Genomic DNA, 11,951 nt, shown 5'->3' with positions numbered 1-11,951 from the left:
CATGCAATTGTAGAAAGTTATTGTCAGCGAAGATCATCCCCAACTCTAGAAATGTGCATTTAAATGGCTTCTTTTGGAGCTACAAAAAACTTTTTTTTTTCTTGCGGGATGGGCAAAGTCCTAAGGAGTGCCTTGTTTGGCGATTTGCTATATGAGCAATCGGACGATATTCTCCATAGGGTCCTTTTTTAAAAAGTACAGCGAGGTAGGCTGGAAGCGCCGAGGACGAGTTGCGTGCACGACCGCCTCCCCAAAGTGCTCCACGGATGTTCGCGCGCTAAGCAGGAAGGTCGAAACTGAAGCGGGGCATCTCCCTGCTTTCGGTGAAGACGCTTAGAACCGCCTCTCACGGCGAAATTTGGAAGCTGGTTCCTTCAACAGATTTCTCTCCCCCCCTCCCCCCCAATGCATTTCCCAGACTTTCCCCAAGAAATTCTCAGCCTCCAGCCGAAGGGAAGCAAATCGACTTTGAACCTAGATCCCCGTCCGCGTCTTCGCTTCTAAATCGGCCGAGGCCGAGGCGAACTTAAAGAGGGTTAATGAACTACGGCCAAGTCGCGGCCTTCCCTTTTGACGGGATTTTTTTTCCCGTGGGGGGGGGGGCGCGGAATGGGTGGTGGTGGAGAGACAAAGCTCCCCGAATATAACAGATCTGCAGCCTCGAGAAGCGTGCGGAAGAGTTTGCACCAGGGTGGCAGAGCACCGCGTTGGTTGCTCTTTGCCGAAAGGGGTTGCGGCGGAATATGACCAAAAAGACCCAGGCGAGCCCCCGCGGGAGAATAACTTTTCTTCCCTCGCCACTGGACCAGTTGGCGGGCAGAGGCCGGTCCGGCTCCTTTGCACATCCGACCCTGCAGGTGTCAGTAGAGGCTGCGAATAGGCGAGCGAGGGGCTGGGCAGGAAGCTCGTCCTCCCTTCTCCCCCTCCCTCCCTCTCTCCCGCGGCCCCTCTCCTTTCTTCCCGCGGCTCCGGGTCTGCTGCCTGCTGTCACGAAGAGCCAGACTAGCTGCAGCCGGGCAGCAGCCGAGGAGGGAAAGAAGAGGCTGGAGGAGCTGGGAGCAGCAGACGCAGCCTCCGCGCGCAGGAGACAGACTGAAGGGAGGAGGAAGAGGCGGCTGCGAGGGTCTTCAGCTGCTCTGCGAGAGGTAGCCCTCCGCCCCGGGGCGGGTGAGATGGAGGGGCTTTCGGAGGGAAGGTGAGTGCGGACAGCCTGGCGGGCTTTTCCTTCTCCAGCCTGTGCCTGGCGGCGGGATGCGGGCGTCGCTCCCCGCCAAGGCAGAGACAGGAGAGTTTGCCGCTTCAGGACGACGACCTAGACAGCTAGCAACTAAGTGTCGGGCAAAGTGAGGGGGAGGCCCAAGTTAAGGTCTGGGGTTGTTAAAGGGACCAGGCGCTGCTGGGCTTGCTCCGGGGAAGGTATCTCGCCTTCTCCTTTGTGTCTTGGGTTGCTGCCGACCTCCTGGCTGGGCAGGCGAAGTGCGCGCGGGAGCCAAGGGGATGCGCGGATGCTGGCGGGCTGGCAGGTCTCCCTCAGCGAAAGATGCGGTCGGAAAACGCCGGTTCGATCGAGGGCACTGAGGTTTAGGCTCTTGACAGCGGCCGTACTTCTCCAAACTGCGTTTGCCCACCAAACTTGGCCAGATTTGGACTCCTCGCCTGTCTTTCAGGAGACCAAAGGAGAGTAGGAAATCCAGGACGGAGTAACCCCGGCGGGGCTTCGCTTACCAGCTCTTGTCCCTGTTACCTCGTCAGCCAGGCTTCTTTCTTGGAGGCATGTCGCTACAAGAAGTTAGCCCCGTGCTCTGGCTCTTTTATTTAGTTCAAATGGAGGGTTTTTTTCGCCTTTGTCGAGGGCTTTGGGTTTCTCCGTGCGTGTCATCTGCGTGCTCCTGAGTCTGCTGTTTGTGTTGCCTCATCCTTATATGGTAAATCAAGCTAGGAAGACGAAAGGCATACGTTTGAATTGGTAGTTTAGGTGGGCTCTTCTGGAGATCTGAGGATCGTTTTAGCGTCGTGAGAGAACGGGAGCTGCATTTCGTGTAATTTATAAGTAACTATAGCGTGGGACCGTTTAATAAGAATGAAATGCATTACAGAAAAGGGAGACAAGCTTGACAAATTACTTTTCAGACCAGCTTTTGAAGTATATGTGAATATTCTTGTCATCATTTGGAATAGTTAAATTTTCCATTCCCGACAGTAAAAACACACCTGGTTCGGTATTCCAGAATTGTCTGAAGAAACTATCACAAAGGGATCTTTGTGCTATGAAATTATATTATGGAATTATGTATGTAACTTTCATAGGAGAGGTGATAAGTGTCCACTTAAGACTGAACTGATGGGAAATCAATACTGATTGAAATGGCTTTTTCTCTTTGTACATATCTTTCAGTTTATATATGCTTAACACTTTTCATTAAGTTCAGTTTTGTTATAAATGATGATAAATTTATACATGTTTATTTTATCTTACATATGTATTATTTTGCTTCCTTGATCATCAGAATATTTTAATGGCAAAGGTGTTTTTAAAAAGTTGAAATGAACATAGAATCAATCAATAATTATGTATGTTGCTTTCCTATTTTGATCTTTTCTTCAGAGACAAATCTAGAAATTGTCCTTCTATATATATAGCTTAAGTTAGGGTGACAGAAAGATATGTTGCCTTTAAAGTTTGCCCATATGATTTTGTCCAAAAGATTTGTGTGTGTGTGTGTCTGTCCATGTTTACTTAGATGTAAACCCCTCCATGTTCAATACAACTATAGGTAGTTATATGTAGTAGCTTACAACTACTTGGAGTTGAAAGTCTATGTAATGAGGATACTGACTTTTAACAAATGATTCTTAATAGCTTCTTGTTTCTGATTGTTCTTGATTAGCATTTTGAATGTCCTTGCACTTCAAAGTTACTCTTGAAGCACAGATTTATATTTGTCTAATCTGGTGTAAGTCTCATTTAATGGAAATTTTATATTTAGTTTTCTCCACAACTCTTTGCAGGTGGTACAGTTATTCTGGAGCTACTAGGAAGTATGTAAATATTGTGGTTTCCCTGTTACTGGAAATAAATGAGATATGTTATTGGTAAAGACATTATGAAGGATGGCATAATTAAAACTGGTGAATGTCCCAACTTCATTGCCAGCTGAAATAGTGACAAAATGTTCTGCATGTCTGTGTCTGTAAAGTACAGATATTAAGTTACTGATTGTGAATGTGCCACAAATTTGTATGGTGGCAAAATCTTAACTGCAAAACGTCCTATATCCACATATATGTATATGTGTTGTTCTTTGACATACTATTTAATTCTACCATAAGCCTTACATTATTATTTCTACATATGCACAGGTGATAGATGTTCCTGTTATTAAATGTTTAACAATGTAATTGGATAGGAGAGGAGGAGTACAAACTGGCAACTTTGAATACCAACTGACTTATTTTTATCATAATGATAATGTGCATTGAGTCTACAGATCTTCTTCTCAACTTAAAAATCTGGGCAAAATCTGGCATGAAACTCCTTTTAGTGTACTTTTTCCACTCCCCCATTTTAATGATAGCAGTAGCTATGTGGCTGTACTTATCAATGGAAATGTTTAGTAATACAAAGATTGGTGCCATGCTGCTTGCTTGATCTGCTGAAGAAGCAGCATGGTCAAAGGTGTAAGCACCTGTGCCCTGCCCTCATGGGCAGGTTTTTTTCTGCCTTCCCTAAACCTTTCTTTAATTAAATGTTGGTGCCAGTGTAACTTTATTATATTGTGAGACAAGCACAGAAAATTGATGTGTGAGTTCTTAATAGAGCAGGGGTGTCAAACTCAAGGCCTGGAGGCTGGATCTGGTCTGTATGGTGCTTATATCTGGCCCATGGGGTCACCCTGGAAATAGAGAAGGACTGGCCCATGGTGCCTCTACCAGCAAAAATGGAGCTTGGGAGGGCCACATGTGGCCCCTCCGAGCTCCGTTTTCACTGGCAGAGGGCAGCAAGAGGATGTCCCAGCCAAAAATAGGGCTGTGCGTGGTTCCCCCGACCTCTGTTTTTGCTGGCAGAGGGTTGCCAGAAGCTGACACGGGCAGAGAACTCATGCCACAACAGGCACTCCCTACACAACCGAAGTCATGCTGGTCACACCTACCCTGGTCACGCCCACCCCAACCCCACAAGGTCAAACTCAACCCTGATGCCGCCCTCAATGAAATCGAGTTTGACAATCCTGTAATAGAGGAATAACACAGTTTAAGGAAAAAAAGGGGGGGGAAATCTCCTAAAAAATCCTAACCCGTTCCACTTTCTCTGCACCTTTTTAGTGCAGCTCTGATTCCTTAGGGTCATCAAAACATTGCCATATTTAAATCAGTGTTCTGGTTTATATATTGTCCAAAGACATTGTTTGCTTGGACATTAAAAAAAACCCATTATTGGTTGCATGTACGTGCCCAATAGGCCAAAAACCATTGTTTACAAACTTTCTGCCAAAATCAAATGCAACATATTATAGCTTGTTTAAACCCAAACAGTTCTTAATATATATTCCCTATTAGGACCTCAGATTTTTATAGTTTTCAAGTCAAAATAATAATGGTATATATTATTAATTCATTACTAGGAAGAATGAATGAATACTTTATTGTGGTCTTAGACCAGTAGGCAGTTAAAATATATTCAGCATAAAACACATATTAATGGACATAAGGTAATAATAAAATAGAAATCAAGATATTTAAGCTTTTTTTAAAAATGCCCTAAAATTCCACATAACTATTTAAACCCTGAGGTTTCTTGTGCATTTTGAGTTTTCCTAATTAAAATACAATGTTGCAAATGAGTACAGTACAGATGAAACTCGAAAAATGAGAATATCATGCAAAAGTCCATTTATTTCAGTAATGCAACTTAAAAGGTGAAACTAATATATGAGATAGACTCATTACATGCAAAGCAAGATAGTTCAAGCCGTGATTTGTCATAATGGTGATGATTATGGCTTGCAGCTCATGAAAACCCCAAATCCACAATCTCAGAAAATTAGAATATTGTGAAAAGGTTCAATATTCTAGGCTCAAAGTGTCCCACTCTAATCAGCTAATTAAGCCATAACACCTGCAAAGGGTTCCTGAGCCTTTAAATGGTCTCTCAGTCTGGTTCAGTAGGAATCACAATCATGGGAAAGACCTGACAGTTGTGCAGAAAACCATCATTGACATCCTCCATAAGGAGGGAAAGCCTCAAAAGGTAATTGCAAAAGAAGCTGAATGTTCCCAAAGTGCTGTATCAAAGCACATTAATAGAAAGTTATGTGGAAGGGAAAAGTGTGGAAGAAAAAGGTGCACAAGCATCAGGGATGACCGCAGCCTGGAGAGGATTGTCAGGAAAAGGCCATTCAAAAGTGTTGGGGACTTTTACAAGGAGTGAACTGAGGCTGGAGTCTGTGCATCAAGAGCCACCACACATAGATGGACATGGGCTTCAAATGTCATATTCCTCTTGTCAAGCTGCTCCTAAACAACAAACAATGTCAGAAGCGTCTTACCTGGGCTAAAGAAAAACAGACCTGGTCTGTTGCTCAGTGGTCCAAAGTCCTCTTTTCTGATGAGAGCAACTTTTGCATCTCATTTGGAAACCAAGGACCCAGAGTCTGGAGAAAGAATGAAGAGGCACACATTGCAAGATGCTTGAAGTTCAGTGTGAGTTTGCACAGTCTGTGTTGATTTGGGGAGTCATGTCATCTGCTGGTGTTGATCCACTGTGCTCCATTAAATCCAGGGTCAACGTAGCCATCTACCAGGAGATTTTGGAGCACTTCATGCTTCCTTCCACAGACGAGCTTTATGGGATGCTGATTCATTTTCCAGCAGGACTTGGCACCTGCCCATACTGCCAAAAGGACCCAACCCTGGTTCAATGACTGTGGGATTACTGTACTTGGTTGGCCAGCAAACTCGCCTGACCTGAACCCCATAGAGAATCTATGGGGCATTGCCAAGAGAAAGATGAGAGACATGAGACCGAACAATGCAGAAGATCTGAAGGTCGCTTATTGAAGCATCCTGGTCTTTCATAACACCTCAGCAGTGCCACAGGCTGATAGCTTCCATGCCATGCCACATTGAGGCAGTAATTGCTGCAAAGGGGCCCAAACCAAGTACTGAGTACATATGCATGCTTATACTTTTCAGAGGTCCGATATTGTTCTATGTACAATCCTTGTTTTATTGATTGCATGTAATATTCTATTTTTTTGAGATTGTGGATTTGGGATTTTCATGAGCTGTTAGCAATAATCATCGCAATTATGACAAATCACAGCATGAACTATCTTGCTTTGCATGTAATGAGTCTATCCCATATATTAGTTTCACCTTTTAAGTTGCATTACTGAAATAAATGAACTTTAGCACGATATTCTAATTTTTCGAGTTTCACTTGTAGTTGCACTTACTGAATAATTTCTTCTTTAATAATTGCCACTGAATGAATATTTCCAATACATGAAGTTGCCTTTTGTAATGTTTTCTTCCAGATATCTTGGATAACAGTTCTAGTCACCTCTATTACCATGTAGTGGTCATACTGGCTGCTAGTCATTGAGTTATGGACACACCTGGAATATCAGTCTAGAAGAGAAGACCTAGAAACTCAATAATTATTGGCAATAACAAAAACATATATTTGAAAATCATTTTTTCCACTCACACCCATGTAGCTCAGCTTTTGGTAAAGGTTTGATACCAATATATATGGTACCATATTGCTTCCTAGTTAGTGGTTCTGACATGCCATTTGATAATAAGCTATGGAAATGACTGGATATAATTTTCAAATGAAGATTGTTATTATGCTAGTTGTAAGAAGACATTGCTAAGAGATGTTTGAGATGTATGAATATATTTAACATAGCCAGAGAGAAAGAGATCTTGCAGTAGAAAAAAATCAACAGGATTAACTACCTGCATCTTAAGGTATTTTCATCTTGATTTTTGATATTCCTTAATGATGCACTGCTGTTTATATATAAGTAACTTTTTTAAACCAAATGTTCTTTGATTATAATTGTTATTGGAATTCAAATTGCACTTTAATAAATTGCATATTTGGTAAACTGCATGGGTATGTAGAAGAAACTGGTTTTGATGTACAAGTTTATTATTATGACAGATAGATCGTTTATTTGCACAAATATGTTATAAAGATGTAATAATCTCATGTGAAAACTCTACCTTTTTCGAAAATGGTCATACAGTTCCATTTCTTGTGAACTATGGTATATAATAGTGTACAGTAGCTTTATTTGGAGATGTTACTTATATATGCAACTTTGGTTATACTGAATAATTTGACTTGCAGTTTTATACAATGTAGTGTAATTTGGCTTACTCTTGAGAAGCCACATACAGAATTGCAAGATAAGAAAGTTAGAGATAAGTTGACTTTTAATTCCTTGCCTAACTCTTTAATCTATGAATGAGTGTAAAATTATGTTGCATCCGTGCCAGTTTGCATAATTTACATTATGATTACAAGATATACAAAGCCTTATTTTTGGAAACAGTTTTAGAATAAAAAAGGTCACATGTCACAAATTGCTTGGGAATTATGTATTATTAATGTCCGTTCTGGTTCTGTTTTCGGCTTTAAAGTAGGTCTTGATAGTGTAACTGCTTTCAATAGTTGCTTTGTATAGTACTGCTATCTGTTTTTGACATCTTACTTTTGGCAATGTTCTGCTGTGATGATTCTAATTCTTGCATGTATTTGAGGTTTAGATATTTCTAGCCTTTTTAAGGTTTCATTTTCTCTCTATTTTTCTGAAACAGAGGTTCTATCAACAATAGGGGCTAAAGAGAGCTTAGTGATAAAAATAAGAATAAAAATAAATGGCAGGAACTTGTCATATTTTGTTTCTTTGTCTACATATGTATTTTTCTACATTTGGTATAATCTGTGGGCTATATATGAATGTCCTCCAACGTTTAGCTACAGACTTAATTTATTAAGCCACATTCAAATGTGTAACTTTTCAGCCTTTCACATTACCAAAGAAGGAACCTGGTGTTGTTTGCTTGTACTCTGTTTGATTCATGCCCTTATTAAAAGCCTTCCTTATTGGTATGTTAATTGGTAAACAGCAGAAATAGTTACTTACTGGCAATTAGTTACATACATATAACACTATTCTCTAATTTATAAAGTGGAAAAGGGGGCTTTAACAAAGAATCCAAGGAATAATATCTGTATACAAGTTGTCCTCAACTTACAACTTGAATTGGAACCAGAGTTCCCATTGCTAAGCGAAACAGTGGTTAAGTTAGCTGCACTCAATTTTACAACCTTTTTTGCTACTGTTGTTAAGTGAATCACTGTGGTTGTTAAGTGAATTCAGATTCCTCCATTGATTTGCTTGTTGGGAGCTAGCTGGGAAAGTTGCAGATGGTGATCAAATGACCCTGGGATGGTATATGCCAATTGCCAAATGGTCAGATTTTGTTCACATGACCTTGGGGAATAAATACTACAATGGTAATAAGTGCAAGAAGTTTGCTGAAATTTCTTTGGTTCACTAAAGCAGCAATGTGTGCAAGAAATGATAGATTTGTCAGACTGTTATGTGACAGTGCAAGCCTGTGCTTGCCAAAATCCAGACAGTCTGTCAACATTACACGTTGGAGATAAATAAATTACTGTGATTTAAGACAAAAATGTCATTGCATTTAATGCAATTCTACGATACATACTTATAGATATCTGCTAATACTGTGTATTATTCCAGTGAGATAGATGTTCCCTGATGATGCGCTCCAGAACAAACTCGAAAGCTTGGAAGAATAAACCTTTGGTGCCAGTGACCAACTCAAATTGGATCCTGCAATGTTATAGTATGTTTAATTTTCTACTATACAAAGATTGTATCAGCTTTTGTTCACTAAACAAAAGTGAACTTTTGTTCACTAGGGATTCACTAAAATTTATAATCTAAGGGTACCTAAAATTGTGCATACAGCTGTTGGAACTCAAGTTGATAGGCAGATAAAATACTCAAAACAAAAAATAATTTACAATAATTAATTTTCACTCTGCCACTAGCAGTTCCCAGGCAGATGTGAAAGTTACTTCTCACACAGCAAGAAGACTGACACTTATCATAATAAAGAACAGATGAAGACTGTTAGTATTTCACAAAATGACAAAGATATCTAACGCTCTGCACAGAAAAAGGAGGAGAAAGTGGACAAGAGTTTTGCACCTTAAAATGGTAATATAGAGAGATATACCAAACAGATAGAGATAATATATGCAATCTCATTTGAAAATGAAACTTGCTGAAATTCTTGTAATTTTTACTTTTTCTGTAATAAATACTGTTAATTCCAGCTTTTGGATTCTAATTCAAATCAATTCAGTCCAGAAAAGAAGGGAACTCTGACTACCAGAATGCATAACTTGAGAATCCATAATTACAGTCCTCTTGATTTTTTCCAAAAGAATTTCCAGATTGTAATAGTTACCTTAAAGAAGTGGGATATATGGCGGGTTATCATGTTAAATTATTGTCTTAGAAAATCAGTTCTGCCTGCTTATACTGTCCACAAATAACAAAGAGACATTACAAAAGTTCAGATTGTCAACAAAATAAATAAATAGGTGCTAAACATGTTACTTGTTCTCTTCAGAATATGTGCACTGGGCTATTCTACACATTGTATTTGTATACAATGTATGGTTCCTGGATGTATGTAGCTTTTGGTTGTTAATTAGGGTGTTGATAGCTAGCTATTAGGTCATTAATAGTTGTTTCCTTGTGCTGCCGTGCCTTATGCTCCTAAGTACCTGATAGGCTGGAGGCAAATTAGCACTCCTATTGACAGACAAAGGTATTCAATGATTTCTCTGGCTATTTTTGGTCCAGCTCAGTCAACAATTATGGTAGTTGTGAAATTGAATGCATGGTAGTTGTGAAATTGAATGCATGCCGTTGTTCATTACAATGTGAAGCTACCAATGAGTTTGGGTCTCCTCATTTAACTGCTCTCTCATGTTCTCGCAATCTGGTGGTTAGTTTCCCATCTGTTTCACATAGTGGCAGGGCAATCCGTGCTGGGAATCTGATAAAATTACATTCCAAGTTACTCTCAATCTTTGTAGTAGTATATTTAGGAAAGTGCGGTGGTACAACAATTAATGACTTAATATCCAGTCATCAACAACTAATTAACAACATTCACAGGGGTCAGACTTCGCCCTCTTGTGCCTGTGCAAGGACTCTAGATTAATTCCCCACTTAATTCCTGTCCCTGGCTCTGCCAGTCTCTCTCTCCAGCACTAGTGTTTTCTGATTGCCCAAATACCTCTGTAGCTTATCTTTAAATTCAGTTACCATCATTACACTTTGTTTAAACTTTATCCTTATTTTTGTAGCAGAAATCCCACTTTGTTAAACTCCAAAAGGTATTAGAACCGTATACTCTATTTTTGGTTTTTCACTATGAAACTATTTGTGCTCTGTTACCCATGGGGAAGCTCTGGAACTGAGAGACAGGAAAGCTGTTATGGAACATCTTTTGATACCTTCATTTTACCAATGAGCCTGGACAGAAGTGTTACAGACTGTGCATTAATTGAACAACAACAACAAATCCATTCTGACTTCTTAATGTGAGATGTTGAGAAGGTACTTAAGGATTTCAGATACTCCCAAGATCTGTATGAAGGCAGCACTTTTTATTTAAAATTCCCAATTGGAATATTTATTTGATTAAAGAAAGTCATATCTTTTTTGAATAATGATCCTTGAACATGCAGGCTGTTCATAGTTGGATTTGAAATAATAAAATTTGTAGTGGTGAACGCTAACTACATTTTGTTTTAAACCAAAGACAAATCACGTTCTGGAAGTTATGTTGAATTCTTTAAAATCAGGCATAATTTGGCAGAAACAAAACCTGGAACATTTTGATTAGTCTGAGTTTTGGTTGAAATAAAAAATGCTATACAGAGAAAGGCTCACGCATGTCACTCTCCTCCTCCTCTCAATAACTCTCGCTGACTTGCATGCCTCTCTGATTTTTCTAAAGTAATTCTAGAATGACAGATTTTTTTTTCATGTTCTTGCAAGATAGCTTTTTCCAGGATCTGAGCAGGGAAAAGGTAATTTGCCTTTGAGCCAAATAGGTTTTTGTTTCACAGTTTAGTTAATTGCTGTTTCTGTTATTAAGTAGTGTGGTTGTGTGCACATTATATTTTAGGTTTTTTTATCCTCTATTATCCGTAATCAAGATTTTTTGAAAGTTAAAAAGAAAGATCAAGGGCACACATTTTGGCTACCCAGTAGTTTTTCCTGAACTGAATTGAATATACACTTTGAAAGGCTGCTTTGTATGGTGGTAGTCCTTGTCCCTCTACTCAGAGGAAGAAAATATCAACCTCATACATTTTGTAATTGTCTCAGGTCATTAACATAAACTCCATTGCTAAAAGGCTGAATAGAAAATATTAGTTAGCAATGACATCAAAAGTTCTGAATGTGTAAATGTAGGGTATTTAAGTTGAAAATGCATACTTAAATGTAATTATTGGCAGCATGGGTCCTCTCAAACAATTAATTCACCCAATAAAATGTTAAATTACCAGCCTTCTTGCTGATAAAGCATACTTCTGGTTCTTTTTTAAAAAACAAAAACGTAATATGCTACAAGCTACACTTGTTTGCAGAACATTGGGTTGAGAGTCAAAATCTTAGGCTTCTGGATAAATAAATAATACTTTAATTGCCTAGTTCTGTTTTCAGAAAGTATGTTAGAATATAAAATCAACAGATTAATTAGACTTCAATTAAAACAGCATTAGTGTATAAAGTGTAAAATTGCGGCTGTAAAAGTTTTATTCTTAGGTGGCACAAATGTATTCTTCTCATACTGTTAGACTTGTTAATAGCATGCAT

At 39.4% G+C, this 11,951-nt stretch overlaps 1 protein-coding gene across 5 annotated transcripts in view; it reads left to right on the top strand.

Annotated features, from left to right (window-relative positions):
- The first annotated feature begins 983 nt into the window (after window positions 1–983).
- LDLRAD4 (low density lipoprotein receptor class A domain containing 4) overlaps window positions 984–11,951 on the top strand; it is a 271,230-nt gene continuing 260,262 nt past the window's right edge. For 2 of the 5 annotated variants that reach the window (XM_087931035.1, XM_087931032.1), the window contains exon 1: window positions 984–1,145. The gene's annotated coding sequence lies outside the window, so the exon portion shown is untranslated. Of the gene's footprint in view, window positions 1,196–8,783; window positions 8,890–11,951 lie in introns of those variants that run through there. The other 3 variants (XM_087931034.1, XM_026699434.2, XM_087931033.1) reach the window with 2 other exon arrangements.

This window comes from Pseudonaja textilis, chromosome 3, assembly GCF_049901715.1.
Source record: "Pseudonaja textilis isolate UNSWEBS1 chromosome 3, rPseTex1.2, whole genome shotgun sequence".
Classification (NCBI taxonomy): Eukaryota; Metazoa; Chordata; class Lepidosauria; order Squamata; family Elapidae; genus Pseudonaja; species Pseudonaja textilis.
The sequence above is the reverse complement of the archived record's forward strand: the minus strand, read 5'-3'. Positions and strand labels throughout refer to the sequence as shown.